The sequence below is a fragment of the Lampris incognitus genome, chromosome 3 (genome assembly GCF_029633865.1).
Source record: "Lampris incognitus isolate fLamInc1 chromosome 3, fLamInc1.hap2, whole genome shotgun sequence".
In the NCBI taxonomy this organism is placed as follows: domain Eukaryota; kingdom Metazoa; phylum Chordata; class Actinopteri; order Lampriformes; family Lampridae; genus Lampris; species Lampris incognitus.
In genome coordinates, this window is record NC_079213.1 from 92,402,119 (window position 1) to 92,416,027 (window position 13,909).

Below are 13,909 nucleotides of genomic sequence, written 5' to 3' on the forward strand. Positions count from 1 at the left end.
AAAATGTTTACAAGTTGTTATATTATGTAGTTGAAGTAGACTGGGCTCTAACTGCACAGGAGAAGCATTAATGATGCGATACATGCTATTATGTTTACCTTCTCACCATTTGTCACCTAATATCCTGATGTCACTTTGTATCTTATAAGTTTGCTTCTAAATCGTTTTGGGTAAAAGCATGCCCTAAGTGACTGCTATTTTCACATGCATTGCCCCAAAATGTGTGTTTTTAATTGACCTATAGGTGATCTCAATACATATGATCTCAACGTTCTGTCACCTCAGCACCCATTTATTTGCATGAATTCACCCTCAGTTCTGCTACCAGTCATTTCATTATACGTCATAATACTGAAAATTAATCAATGAAATGGTCCATAATTTAAACATATGTATTTCTATATTTTACATATTTTAAATTGCATATTTTTACCACAAATGTTGTTTCTTTGTGTTTGTGTTCTTCTTTTCAGGTAATGTTTCAACAATACTATAAGCAATCTTACTGTTGTCATTCCATCATGTCAAATTCCGTCGTTTAATCCGTTAAATTACTCTCAGCTATTCCCTACGTTAAAGTTCAGTGATGCTGTTATTGTTCCGTAGCTGTGTCAAGCGCTCCACGTGCAACTCCGTGTCATTAGTTAAAACACACACACACACACGTAAATATACCACTACAGCGTAGGTGCAACAATCCATGACTCAATGCTTGAAACATTCAGTGAGAGCTCTGGTAGACATGGGAATGCACTGCTCAGCCTCATCACCATAAGGGATAAGAATTCAGGCATATGCTTAAATAATCTCACATCAGTATTTCCATTTGTGAACTTCAGTGTCGTGTTATATAGAATGCAGTTATTTTTTAGCTGTTGTCATCTTGCTGTGCCTAAATTTTTTCTGACCAGGGGCCTCATGTATCAATCGTTAATATGGGCAAATTTGTTCTTACACACCCATGGTATTTTTTAGCCCTGAAGTTTGTGTCAGAGACCAGTGTAGACCCTGGATAACCCCTGAATTTAGAAACCGATTGGATAACACTGATGTCTTTGCAGGCCTGGGTGACTGCTTGTTGCAAGAGGCAGACAATAGATGTTAGGAGGAAGGAATTACCATAACCATCATGCTTTGCTACTATATGTCAGACAATCTTGAGGGCTCAAAAATTCCATGGGTGTGTAAGAACAAATTTGCCCATAACAACGATTGATACACGAGGCCGCTGGTGAAGAGCGGTTGGAGCTGCCCCGCTCTTGGCTGACTCCTGCTGGACTCTCTGTTGCGCTCTCTGCTGATACTGCTCTGACCCATTTTGGCTGGCTGGCTGGCTGGATGTCTTTTTGGCTAAAAACCATTGAATGTACGCCTGTCTCTTTCCTTTCAGTCTTCCTATCTCTGCCAAACATTATAGTTAACACAAAAATGCAAATTACTAAGCACTGCATGGATTAACATTGGTGACATGCTGAATTCAAGCCGGGACTCACTTTCATCATACTTTTTCCAGTGGGAGATCAGATATTTCCCTATTTCTGAAGGTGTCCAGGACGCATTAGATTGATTTACCTAGCAATGACTGTGGCATGACTGAAACATTATTTCACAAATAAGAGGTGTCTTTCAGATGGTGAGCTCGTGGTTGTAACTTAGGTTAACAGAAAGAGACCTAAGTTAGATAGCAACTGTATGTGAGAATGAGCTAACATTAGCCAGAAAGCTACAGTGCATTCCAGCAATAGAGTAGTTAACTAACTAGTGACGTAGCAGCTTGCTGCTACCCAATGTTAAGACAAACCTAAGTTCAGTGACTGAAGCAAGTAAACGCTCTTTCACGAGTTAACACGAACTAATGTGGGGAATCGTAACTTACCTTGAAGTTTCTATGGTGGACGTGAAGCTGCGCACCAATGTTCATTTCAGCTCTCCATGCAGTCTCATGCCGCGTTCAAGTCACATCGGAATTACCATTTCCCGCATCTGCCACGTTCATGTCACATCGGAATCACAAGATCCCACTTACAAATACGAGTCTCATTAACATCCAAGACGCATCCAAGTCCTAAACATGTGAATCTTTCCCACCTTCTCTCCCACACTGTAGTTACAAGAAATGTTTCAGGTGCCTCAGATTGTGACGTTTACTCATCTGTAAAGAACCAAGCGACAAGTGACAGGACAGGGGCACTTCAGGGGCCAATCAGATTTCAGCTGGGGCCAGTGCCCCTCTGGCCTTGCCCCTGGATCCGCCCATGCCGTGTTACCTCCAGCTTGGTCGGGGGTACCTACAGACACAATTGGCTGTGTCTGCAGTTAGGAAGCCGGATGTGGGTATGTGTCCTGGTCGCTGCACTGGTGCCTCCTCTGGTCAGTCGGGGTGCCAGTTCAGGGGGGAGGGGGGACTGGCGGGAATCGTGTGATCCTCCCAAGTGCTACGTCCCCCTGGTGAAACTCCTCACTGTCAGGTGAAAAGAAACGGCTGGTGACTCCACATGTATCAGAGGAGGCATGTGGTACTCTGCAGCCCTCCCCGGATCGGCAGAGGGGGTGGAGCAGAGATTGGGACGGCTCGGAAGAGTGGGCTGGATACAATTGGGGAGGAAAAAAGGGGCGGGGGGATCCAAAGAAAAAAAAATTCACGTGAATAGTTTACACTAATTTCTATGGGGGTTTTTTATCTGAGGACGTCAGTTGACATAACATTTATTGACAGATATGTTTAATCACTTATCTAAGTGGCCCCAGTCTTCCATTATATAAGAATACAAATAACCAGTATCCATCCATCCATTATCCAAGACACTTATCCGAATTCGGGTCGCGGGATGCTGGAGCCTATCCCAGCAGCCACTGGGCGGCAGGTGGGGAGAAACCCTGGACAAGCCGCCAGTTCATGACAGGACCGAATAACCAGTAATCAATCTGAATTTGATACATGATGCCAGGGGAGGGCGTCATATTTGAGAAAAATCTTGGAACTTGTGAGTTTTTGTCTTGGATTATTACACCCCTCCCCCAGCTCCATAATTGCTTCTTTTTTTCTTTTTTTTTAACCTACAATGCCCCTAATACGCCATTGTAGATACCTTTTGCTATTATGAAATTGATATGTCAAATACTGTAGCAACCGCGGGAGGTGGTCGCTCTGACTGTCAGCGGTTCGCAATTGAACTGCAGGTAACCGTGTTGAGCGTGTAGCTGCACATCTGTGGCGATAGGTACCCAGGCTCCCTCCCTCCTGGTGGCAGTGGCAGCTAGCTAGCTGCTCCCTGCTCTGGTCAGTGAAGAGTCATTGCTGATTTGCTCCTCCAGTGCCATGGTCAGGGCTTGGAAGTGCCGCTGCCCTGCAGGGACTAAATGGAGGAGCAGATGCAAAGCTTTTCCCTCCAATAACAAAGCCTGGTGGATGGCAGCCTCTTCATTGCTCCATCCGCTGTGCCACGCCGCTAATTGGTCTTGCGAGAGGTACGGCTCTAGCTGCATCATCCCATTGTACTTGGGCAGCTTGGCTGGCATTCTCTGTGCAGCATCCCTCCTGGTCACTAGGGGATGGTGGGGCCGTAGTGCACTGGAGCCACGAGCCGGAAAACGTTCATCTCTGGCTGGCTCCGTCTTCAGCCACGCCAAGTTTTCCAAGCGCCAACAGATCTGCTCAATGTTTTGCTCCAGTCTCGTGATCTCCCTCTCCATTCTTCAGCTCAATCCCACTTCTGACACCAATGTGGCGAGTTTATTTTATGCAGGAGGCGTGAACTGAAAGGGAAGCCAATGAAGGGGGTCAAGAATTGGTGTAATATGGTCAAATTTTTTAGTCTTAGTTAGGATTCTAGCTGCAGCATTTTGAATCTGAAGACTTTTAGTACTAGCATGTGGCAGACCTGAAAACAACATTACAGTAATCAAGTCCGGATGAAACAAATGCATGTATTAGAGTCTCTGCATCAGCCATGGACAGGAAAGACTGAATTTTATCTATGATACGTACGTGAAAAAGGGCAGTCTTGGTGATTCTTTAATGTGCTTATCAAAGGAAAGGCTGGGATCAATTGTAACACCAAGATTTTTCGCTGCCACACTTTGTGATATCACAGTTATCGATTGTTCTTGTTACTTGATCAAATTGGTGTCTGTGTCTTGTAAAAACTTAACGTCATGTAAAAAATAATTTCCATAGACAAAATCTTTTTTTCCTTGATATCGATGCTAATATTAAAAATCTGCTAGTATCATCATATCAAATGATGGAAGATCTGGATAGCCTTGACCGTTCTGGAAAAAAAAGAAGATACACCATGTATAGCTAGCCCTAATAATGATGAAGATAGGTTAAAAGTAAAGTTAGTGAAATTACCCTGAAAATAGCCTTGGGGTCATAGGGTTAACCTGGCATCACAGAAGAAGATGGGCGTTAACCAGATGTCCTGGCTTTTAGGCAGAGTGAGAAAAGTGGTCACTTTTTTTCCGTGACAGCATAGCAGTAGTGCCAAAAACAAGAGGTGCTCCAGCTTCCTCCACACAAGCTGATTCAGAATGTCTCCACTAGGTGGAACTCAAGCCATGACATGCTTGGGCACTACCTTAAATAGCAGGTTGCTGTTTTCTCAGCACTTGCAGACAGGAGTATTAAGAGAAACATTAAGGACATTGTTACTCTGTCTGTCTCTGTGTTGCTGTAAAGCCCCTTGAGGCGAATTTGTAATTTGTGATATTGGGCTATACAAACAAAATTGACTTGACTTGACTGATGAAGATGTAAAAATAGCTGAGGATGTGGTTCAGGCTCTCATACCACTGAAAATGGGGACAACTCTGTTGAGCACTGAACAGTTGTCAACAGTTTCAATGATAAATGCCACTGAAACACCACAATCCTGGCATCCATGAAGCAGAGTGACTCAGATTCAGCAGTTTGTGAAAGTGTCAAATCTGCCATTGCATCTGACTTTAACAGATACCTCAACTCTGACTCGACACTTATTACAGTTTCTTCATGTGAGCACTGCACTTGACCCACATTTTAAATCTCTGCCCTTTCTGGATGAGACCAGTCGTGGCAAGATTTTAAACAACCTGATTGAGAATATTCTGGATGACTGTCCCTCACCCCCACAGGTATTTGTTAGAAAGTTTTAATTTAAACTGAATTGATTTAATAAAATCAATATAGATATATTGACAATATCTGCTGTGAAAGGTGCTACACAAATCAGTTGGGGTTTTTTTTCCAAGATTTTTTTGTTTTTTGTTTTTTGTGGCATTTTCCGCCTTTATTAGATAACGATAGTTGAGAGAGACAGGAAAGGCAGGGGAGCGTGAAGGGATGACATGCAGCGAAGGGCCCGGGCCGGATTCGAACCCATGTTGCTGTAGTAAGGACCCAGGTGAGCCACTGGGGCGCCCCCAGATCACTTTTATTTTAGCTGAATTTCAGTATTTATAACTAAACAGAAGATAAAAGGTAAAAAAAAGAAAAGAAAGATAAACCCCACATAAATGTACATCACAATGTTTTTGGCATTTTTATGTCTTTTTTCCTGGATTTGTATATTTGTCAGATATTTTAATGTAATAACATCTAATAGTAACAATATATTGCAACTGTTTTGTGGACTTGTCTTTGTTAGGCCCAGGCTTCAGAGGATGAGACCCAGAGGCAGTTAGAAATGGCGTCCAGCAGTGGTAATCCTCCAGCCAAAAGAGCATCAATCACCGAACTGTTTGGAAACATTTCCAGCCGAACAGACACCACCATCCAAGCCTTGGTCTCAAGTGGTGGAAGAGGTGGTGCAACGTTACAAGGCAGTGCTGAGCCTCCCAGTGGAGTCTGTACTGGTAAGAGATTAATTCTCGCCAGCAGGTGATGCTATTGTTTTTTTTGGGTTTTTTTGTTCATTTCTTGTATGTTGTAATAGCTAATAGGAATGACATAGGTTAGCTAGGAAACAGGAAGTAAGTCTCACATGTTCAGTTATGGCCAACAGAAGAAAAAAAAAGTTTTGGCCGACAGGGACAGGAGTCAGATTTGTATTTCCATCCATCCATTATCTTAACCACTTATCCTGCGCTCAGGGTTGCAGGGATGCTGGAGTCTATTCCAGTAGTCATTGGGCAGATTGAATTTGCATCCATCCCTCTTTGCTGTTTTATGGAAAGCACTGCCTGTGAGTATTTTCAATCATTAACATAATAATAATGATAATAACAATAATCATTACATTTATATAGCACTTTTCAAGAAACCCAAAGCGTTTCACATTTGAAGGGGGTAACTCACTTCATCCATCCATTATCCAAACCGCTTATCCTGCTCTCAGGGTCATGGGGATGCTGGGAGCCTACAACCACCACCAATGTGTAGCACCCACTTGGGTGATGCACGGTAGCCATTTTGCACCAGAACGCTCACCACACATCAGCTTGAGGTGGTGCGGGAGGAAATCATTGAGCCAATTCCATGGGGGGATGATTAGGTGGCCAGTTGGAAAGAACCAGGTTGGGAATTTTGCCAGGACATCGGGGAACCCCCCTATTCTTTGCAATAAGTGCCATGGGATCTTTAATGACCACAGTGAGTCAGGACTCACTGTGTCAGGACAGGAGTCAGGTCAAGGAGGATGAAGTTGGAGAGTAGACTGAAGTCAGCTGCATGAAGGAAGTCATTAGTGATCTTAACCAGGGCTGCTGTTGTGCTATGTTTGGGGCAAAAACCAGATTGGAATTGTTCAATACTGTTATCAAGGTAGATCTGGAGTCTAGATGCAGCTACCCTCTCAAGGAATTTGGAGATGAATGGTAAATTAGAAATAGGCCGGTAGTTGTTTTGGTCATTAGAATCTAAATTAGGTTTTTCAGAGCTGGTCTGATGGCAACCTTCAGTGAAGGGGGAACTGTTCCAGTGGACAGAGTAGAGTCACAGAAAAAAAAATGGATTAACTTTGTGTTTTTGCTTAACTGGTGATGCAATACCTCACACTGTTCCCATGGCTTATCCACAAAAATAGGTCTTTCATTGGCAAGTCAAGTCATTGTCAGTAAATTCTGTTATCATTGAACCTATTTCCCACACCAGACCTCAATGTTAAGCAAAGTAGATGAACATGAGTGTACCTGTGACTGTAGAAGCGCTATGTCGGTTGATCTTCCTGCTGTGAAGCTACAGAACACCTGCACAGCATCATAGGGGCCGCCCTGATTAGGATCCATGTAGAAATAACCCAACAGGAATTTAATTGTAGAATCACTTCAGTGTTTTTCCACACACTCTGCAGACCGACTTATACTTCACTAACAGCCCTATTACACATGGCCTACGGCAGCGTTACTACAGTGCTAGTGAAAACAAATCACAAGTGATGAGGCACCCGGGCCACCAGTACTCTTTGACAAAGGTGCTTTTAAATCCAGCAAAAGATAATGTTGACAATATAAACTATGATGTCCAACATTATTAACTTTTTTAGAAAAACACCATCATCCAGGTGCGGGTGGATGAGGCCAAGTTTGTGACAGGTGGTGGCGGGGCTCTCCTTGGTTCGCTGGGGCAAGCTGAAGGAGTTGTCACGTTCATTGTCTAAAAATATGAACCATCTCCTGGACACTGGCCTGGGTCACTACAAAGGAAACCAAAGAGATATTTGATCAGTTGTTCAGTCACACAGCCAGCTGGCCAGCCATTCTAATCAGTCTGTCAGAAACTTGGTCAAACAACCAACAACAATGCAGCCCTTCAAGGACAAGATAAGGAAATAGTATCAATGTATCAAAACCTGGTGTGGCAAAAGATGGAGCCCGCCAGAGATGGAGGTTTTCCAGACCAACTGTCCCCTGGAAGCCCGGAGGACCAGCATCGGGGAACGCACGCTGCCTGCCACTCCTGATCACCCCCTAGTGAGCAGCGAAGATATAGCACCTAGAACACCAATCAAGCTGCCCAAATAGAATGGGATGATGCTGCTAGAGCCAGACCTCTCACAAGTGCAATTGGTGGCATGGCATAACAGGTGGAGTAACGAGGAGACTGTCATCCATCTGGCTCTGGCATTGCAGGGAGATGGCTTGCACATGCTCCTCGATCTAGCAACAGCGGAGCAGTGGGATCTCCAAGCACTGACCGTGCCGCTGGAGAGGCGATTCGGATGACGACCCTTCACTGACCAGAGAAGGGAGCAGCTATCCAGTCACCACTACCAAGAGGGAGAGAGCCTTGGTGCCTTCGCCACAGACATTCAGTTACACACCCAGCACAGTTACCCACAGTTCAACGCAGCGGTCAAAGAGGAGTTGTCCCTGCACGCTTTCCTGCGGGGGCTCATGCTGGAATGTCTGTGCCAACATGTTAGCCTTGCCATGCCCCAATCCCTCAGCGGGGCTCTCAGTGAAGCTGAATGGGCTGAGGTAGTACTGTTCATGCGACTCCCCGGCAGAAGACCCCTGCCTTCTGAGCACACGTCAAGGGGGCTGACCATGAGGAGGAGGAAGCAAATGAGGTCAACCAGATCCGGCTTTCACCACAGCAGTCTCGGCGATGGCCTCTAACATCCAGGTGACATCCACCCCGGCCGACTGACTGCTGCTACCAGTGTTACGAGCCTGGTCACATAGCCCGCGACTGCCCAGCACCAGCACCAAAGGCCAGAGCCACCCAGACAATGGGAAATGACGGTGGTCTAGTGAAGGGACCGCCACTCCAGTCTCCAGCACTCTTCCAGGCTGATGCACGCTGGTTGGCCACCTAGGTCACACCAAGGGATTATATCTGGACTGCCAACTCGACAGTCGATCCTACAGGGTCCTGGTAGACACGGGGTCTACCATTTCCTTGGTGCAGCCTAGTGTCCTCCTGGCCACCACCGGCCCCCTCTCCATAGCATGGTCCCCAACCAACACCCAGCATACGACAGTGACTGGGGAAAAGGCTGGGATGAGAGGGAGGAAGTCACTGTGAGTCCGGGCCGGAGACCAGGAGCTGACACGTAAGTTCTGATTCGCCAAAATTCAGGACTGATGTATCATCGACCTAGACCTGCTGACCTGCTGGGGAGCCCACGTTAATGTGTCGGAGGCAACCATCACCCTCAGCAAGAAGACCGTGGCGCTTTGGCCAGAGGACAGGGCTCAGGGGCTGGCGAGCCAGTCACCACGCAGCCGCCACTCAGCAGGCTCAGAGTCCTGGTGCGGCATTGGAGTGCCGCTGCTGCCAGCGGCAGGAGGAGCGGGGCCAGATGATGCCAATGGTGGCAGCTGTCCAGACAGCCAGCAATGAGGAGAGATTGTTCCCATTGACCACGCAGCAGCAGGAGGCAGACATGGCCCTTGTGCTGATGAAGGGCTGGCTGGAGACAGGGTGGTGCCCTGAGTGGACGGAGGTGTCAGTGCTAGGGCCCGAGACAGGGGCCTATCACTTACAGTGGGGCAACTTTGAGCTCCGCGATGGGTTGGTGTACTGGGTGCACATGCCTGGCCATGGGCGCATGATGGTGCTACACCAGGACAGACTCTCTCCATACCGCCCCCTTGCTCCATCTGTTGTTGGGGCCAGGGGTGACAATAGCCCTCCATGCACCAATCAGTGTGCTTCTCTAAACTGAGTAATTTGGTTCGATTACAGATTGATATTTTCATAGCATGGGTCCACACTTCCTGTCAATCTGGGTCATCAATCGAGATGCCCAAGTCTCTTTCTCAGGCTTGCTTAATAGCTTGGGAAGTTAGAAACGAGTTGGAATTTAGGGCTTTATAAAACACACTAATGCATTTCTTGGACACTTGTGAAGACAAGGCCCATTCTACATATGAGGTGGCATTAATGGTTGTTAATGTGGTATCTTTCGTCATGAAGTGTCTGATTTGTAAGTATCTAAAAAATTCACCTTTCTGTAAGCCATATCGCTGCTGCAGCTGCTGAAAGGATAGTAAAGTCTGGTCATCGAATAAATCTAGCTTTGTTAGCCCCTGGCTGTACCATGCTTTAAAGCCCCGGTCTGGGCAGCCTGGAAGAAAATCCGGGCCATCCAGGATAGGAGTAAGAGGGAATGTTAAATGAGCACGGCCCTCTATAGCACTGATGGACCTACTGCAGGGGTGGCGAACCTGTGGCTCGCGGGCCACATGCAGCTCTTTACCTGCTCCTGTGCAGCTCATGGCTGTTCTAGTTTTTTCTCAGTCTTCAGAGTTTTTAAAAGAAAAAGAAAATTTTAAAATATGTTTCTGATAAATCAAAATGCATTTGAATATTTGACGATAGGCTACTACCAATAAAGTTGCCAATTTTTTAATAAAAGACCCTGAGAGCAGGATAAGAGGTTCGGATAATGGATGGATGAAATTTTGTCATCATGTGATTGATAGGAATCTTCTATATCATGCATGTAGCTAGCCTAACATAATTGCGCAAATGCAGAAGTTTGTTAGCAAGGCTAGGACTACTAACTGAATCACCATGGCAGAATCAGGAAAACATAAAGCTAAACGCAAATATGAAGAGGAGCACAGGACATTTCTACCAGAATGGGAGGAATTGTATTTTTTGTAGAACGAAATGGGGAACCCTTCTGCTTGATTATGACAGACTTCAGTGTCGCATTTCAAAGCTTCAAACCTGGAACGCCATTTCACCTCACTGCACGCTAACATGGCCCAGGAGTTTCTCAAAGGCACTGAACTTCGTAAGCACAAGGTAAACGTGTTGAAATGTCAGTCAGAGAAGCAGACTCAGCTTTTTCGAAAACGTACAAAGCACTCAGAGACGGTCACATTGGCATCATATCAGGTGGCATGGAACATTGCTTGTGCTAGAAAGCCATACAATGAAGGGGAATTTGTGAAGACATGTCTCAGAGATATTGTGGCTATCCTCACTCCTCAAAATTATCATTTGAAGCACTCTGTGTCAGACCTGCAGCTTTCATGACGCACCATCGAGCAGAGAATATCGGATATTAACAGGTCAATTGAAACATAGTTATATAAAGATATTGAAAAATGCCGGTATTTCAGCATCGCTGTAGATGAGTCTTGCGACGTTCAAGATAAGCCACAGTTGGCAATATTTGTACGGTCTGTGTCAGAAGACTGCACAATTATGGAAGAGTTGCTTGACATTGTCCCGCTAAAAGATAGGACCTGTGGCATCAACCTAAAAGGGACACTCATGATTGTTGTTGCGAAGGCAAATTTGCAGTTATCAAAACTAATGACAATAGCCACAGACGGTGTGCCTGCTATACTGGGATCTGCAAATGGCCTTGTAGGGTTGTGTAAAGCTGATGACTGTTTCCTGGATTTTTGGACATTTCACTGCATTATTCATCAAGAGCACCTGGTGTCTGAAAAGCTGAACTTGGATCACGTCAGGAAACATGTGCTGTAAATTGTGAATTTTATTCACACTCATGCTCTCAATCATAGACAGTTCAAAATCCTCATAGCTGAACTTGACGAAGACCTCCCCAGCGATCTACTCCTCCCCTGCACTGTGAGATGGCTTTCAAAAGGTAACATGCTTGCCCGTTTTTTTGTTGTTTTTGTTTTACTTTTGAACCCAGTGAAGCTGTTTCTGGAAGAAAAACATAAGGACTGTCCTGGATTTCAGATTTGGGGTTTCTGGTTGACCTGCTGCATCATCTGAACAAACTGAACGTAGATCTGTAAGGGAAGTTAAAATGCTGCCTGACCTGGTGCAAAATGTTTTCACATTTGTCAACAAAGTCAAGCTCTTTCAGACTTATCTTCAAAAGGGAGAGCTCACACATTTTCCCTCCTTGTTAAAGGCAAGGGGAGAAGAAGCCGAGGTCGCAAAAGGGAGAACTGCATACTATGCAACACTGGTTGAAAATCTGCAGCACAGTTTTGAGGAGATTCTGCAACCTGAAGCAAAAGAGGCCACAGATCACATTCCTCATTAACCCTTTCACTGCTGAATCAGACTGTTTCGAAGCCCCCTTTAGTTTCAGATGAAGCTGCATTCCAGTTGGAGATGATTGAACTTTGTGAGGATGACAGACTTAAATGTGTTTTGAGAGAAGCAACCACAGAGTTTGGAAAATTGTGCCCACAGACAGATATCCCAATGTCAAAGAAGCTGCACTCAAGCTAATGTCAATGTCTGGCTCAACTTATGTCTGTGAATCAGTTTTTTCTACGCTAAAACAAGTGAAGTCAAAACATCGCTCTGTTTTTACTGACACACATGTGAAAGAGTTGCTTCGAGTAGCCACAACTGAGTACAAGCCAGACCTGAGAAAGATTGTGGGAGAAAAAAAAAGACTGCCAGGTGTCCCACTGAGTGAACTGAGGTAAGAAAAGACCTATGAAAATTGTTAGGCTACGTGTTATGACATAACAGATAGGCCTATGCCATTAGGCCTTTAAGTCACTTTTACTGTAGTAGTGTGGGCATCTATTTGTTGTGTGGCTCTTTGCAATGACGTTTTTTTTTTTTGCTCTTTATGCTGGATTGATTGGCCACCCCTGACCTACGGGCTCTGACTGCACTTAGAGTAATAGGGTTAGTAGAGAGGTCCTTAACAGACAAAGTTATTCACAAACAGCAAATTCCACAACGGACATTTGGACTGAGAGGATTCAATGTTGAGCCAAACTGAGGCTGGGTCATATTTGAGCCAATCTGCTATCACCCGGAGATGTGCTGCCAACTATGGAGTCTCACATTTGGTACATCTAAGCCCCCATCAGAGCCAGCCATTTGGAGTTTTGCCATCTTCAGTCGGGGCTTCCTTTTGCTCCAGATAAAGGAACTCAGCCAGCCTTTGAGCACTTTGATAACCCTGTGCGTATGTTGATCCAAAGAGTTCAGTTTTTTTGTCCTTGAGTGTGCTGGATGTATTACTATTCTGATTACTTCTACCCGGATGAAGCTAATAGTGTGTACGTGTTCTTATCTGGTGCCTTGAATGAGCGAACCGAGCTAGTCAAACTTCTTCTGTGGACAGATCCCACGGTAGGCCACACCGCTTCCACGACTGTCCACAGTCTCACTGGGCTGGGCTCGCCATCACAGAATCATCCACAGTCTCACTGGGCTGGGGTCGCCATCACAGAATCATCCAGACTCTATCTGGTAATTCAAAACGCAACCTACACACATAGTGCAGAGTTCTAATAAGTTATTCTGTTCTCTGTTCTTTTTCTAACATTAGCCTATTTCTTAATTTATAAAATCTTACAACGTATAACCAATGAATAAAGAATACACTTTGATTACAATGATATGAATATCACAATTGTTATTTTTAGCACTGATAAATTAATTTATCTTTTTAACCACTTTTTAACCACCTGTAACACATCAATTTTAACTATTTTAAACATTTCAATATGTTTCACTTTAACATGAATATTAATTATCACAACTAACATGTACCTTTTAATTATCAAAATCAGTTAAATCACATTGTAGTTGTACAACAAACCATTAAAATGTTCAAACAGAATAGCTTTAATGTCAACAAAATAAGCGAAATGCACCTTTAATGCGTCATCGTGCTATCTGCTTTCCACTAATAAGAGTTAACAACCAGCTTGACGATTAGCGCTAGTTTTGCGATTAGCGCTATTTTAGCGATTAACGATCTTTTTAGCACATAAATACAATGATACATTAGGCATCAAAGTACATTGAAAACAGACAACATTCTCGTAACCCCGACTGTTATTATGAAAAGTATCTGAGCATGAACACCGACCATAGTGTAGTATTTCTTCACTGTGGCTAGCGTTTAACGTTATCCAATAGCATAACTACTAGCAAACGTGTGCTTCACTCACCGGAGTTTCAAACTCTTATAGCTTGACAGAAACGGCCTCATTCACATTCACAGCTGGGATTCTGATAAAAGAACAGCTTATTAGCGTCTATATGTGGGAATATTCAAGAGTATATGACTGT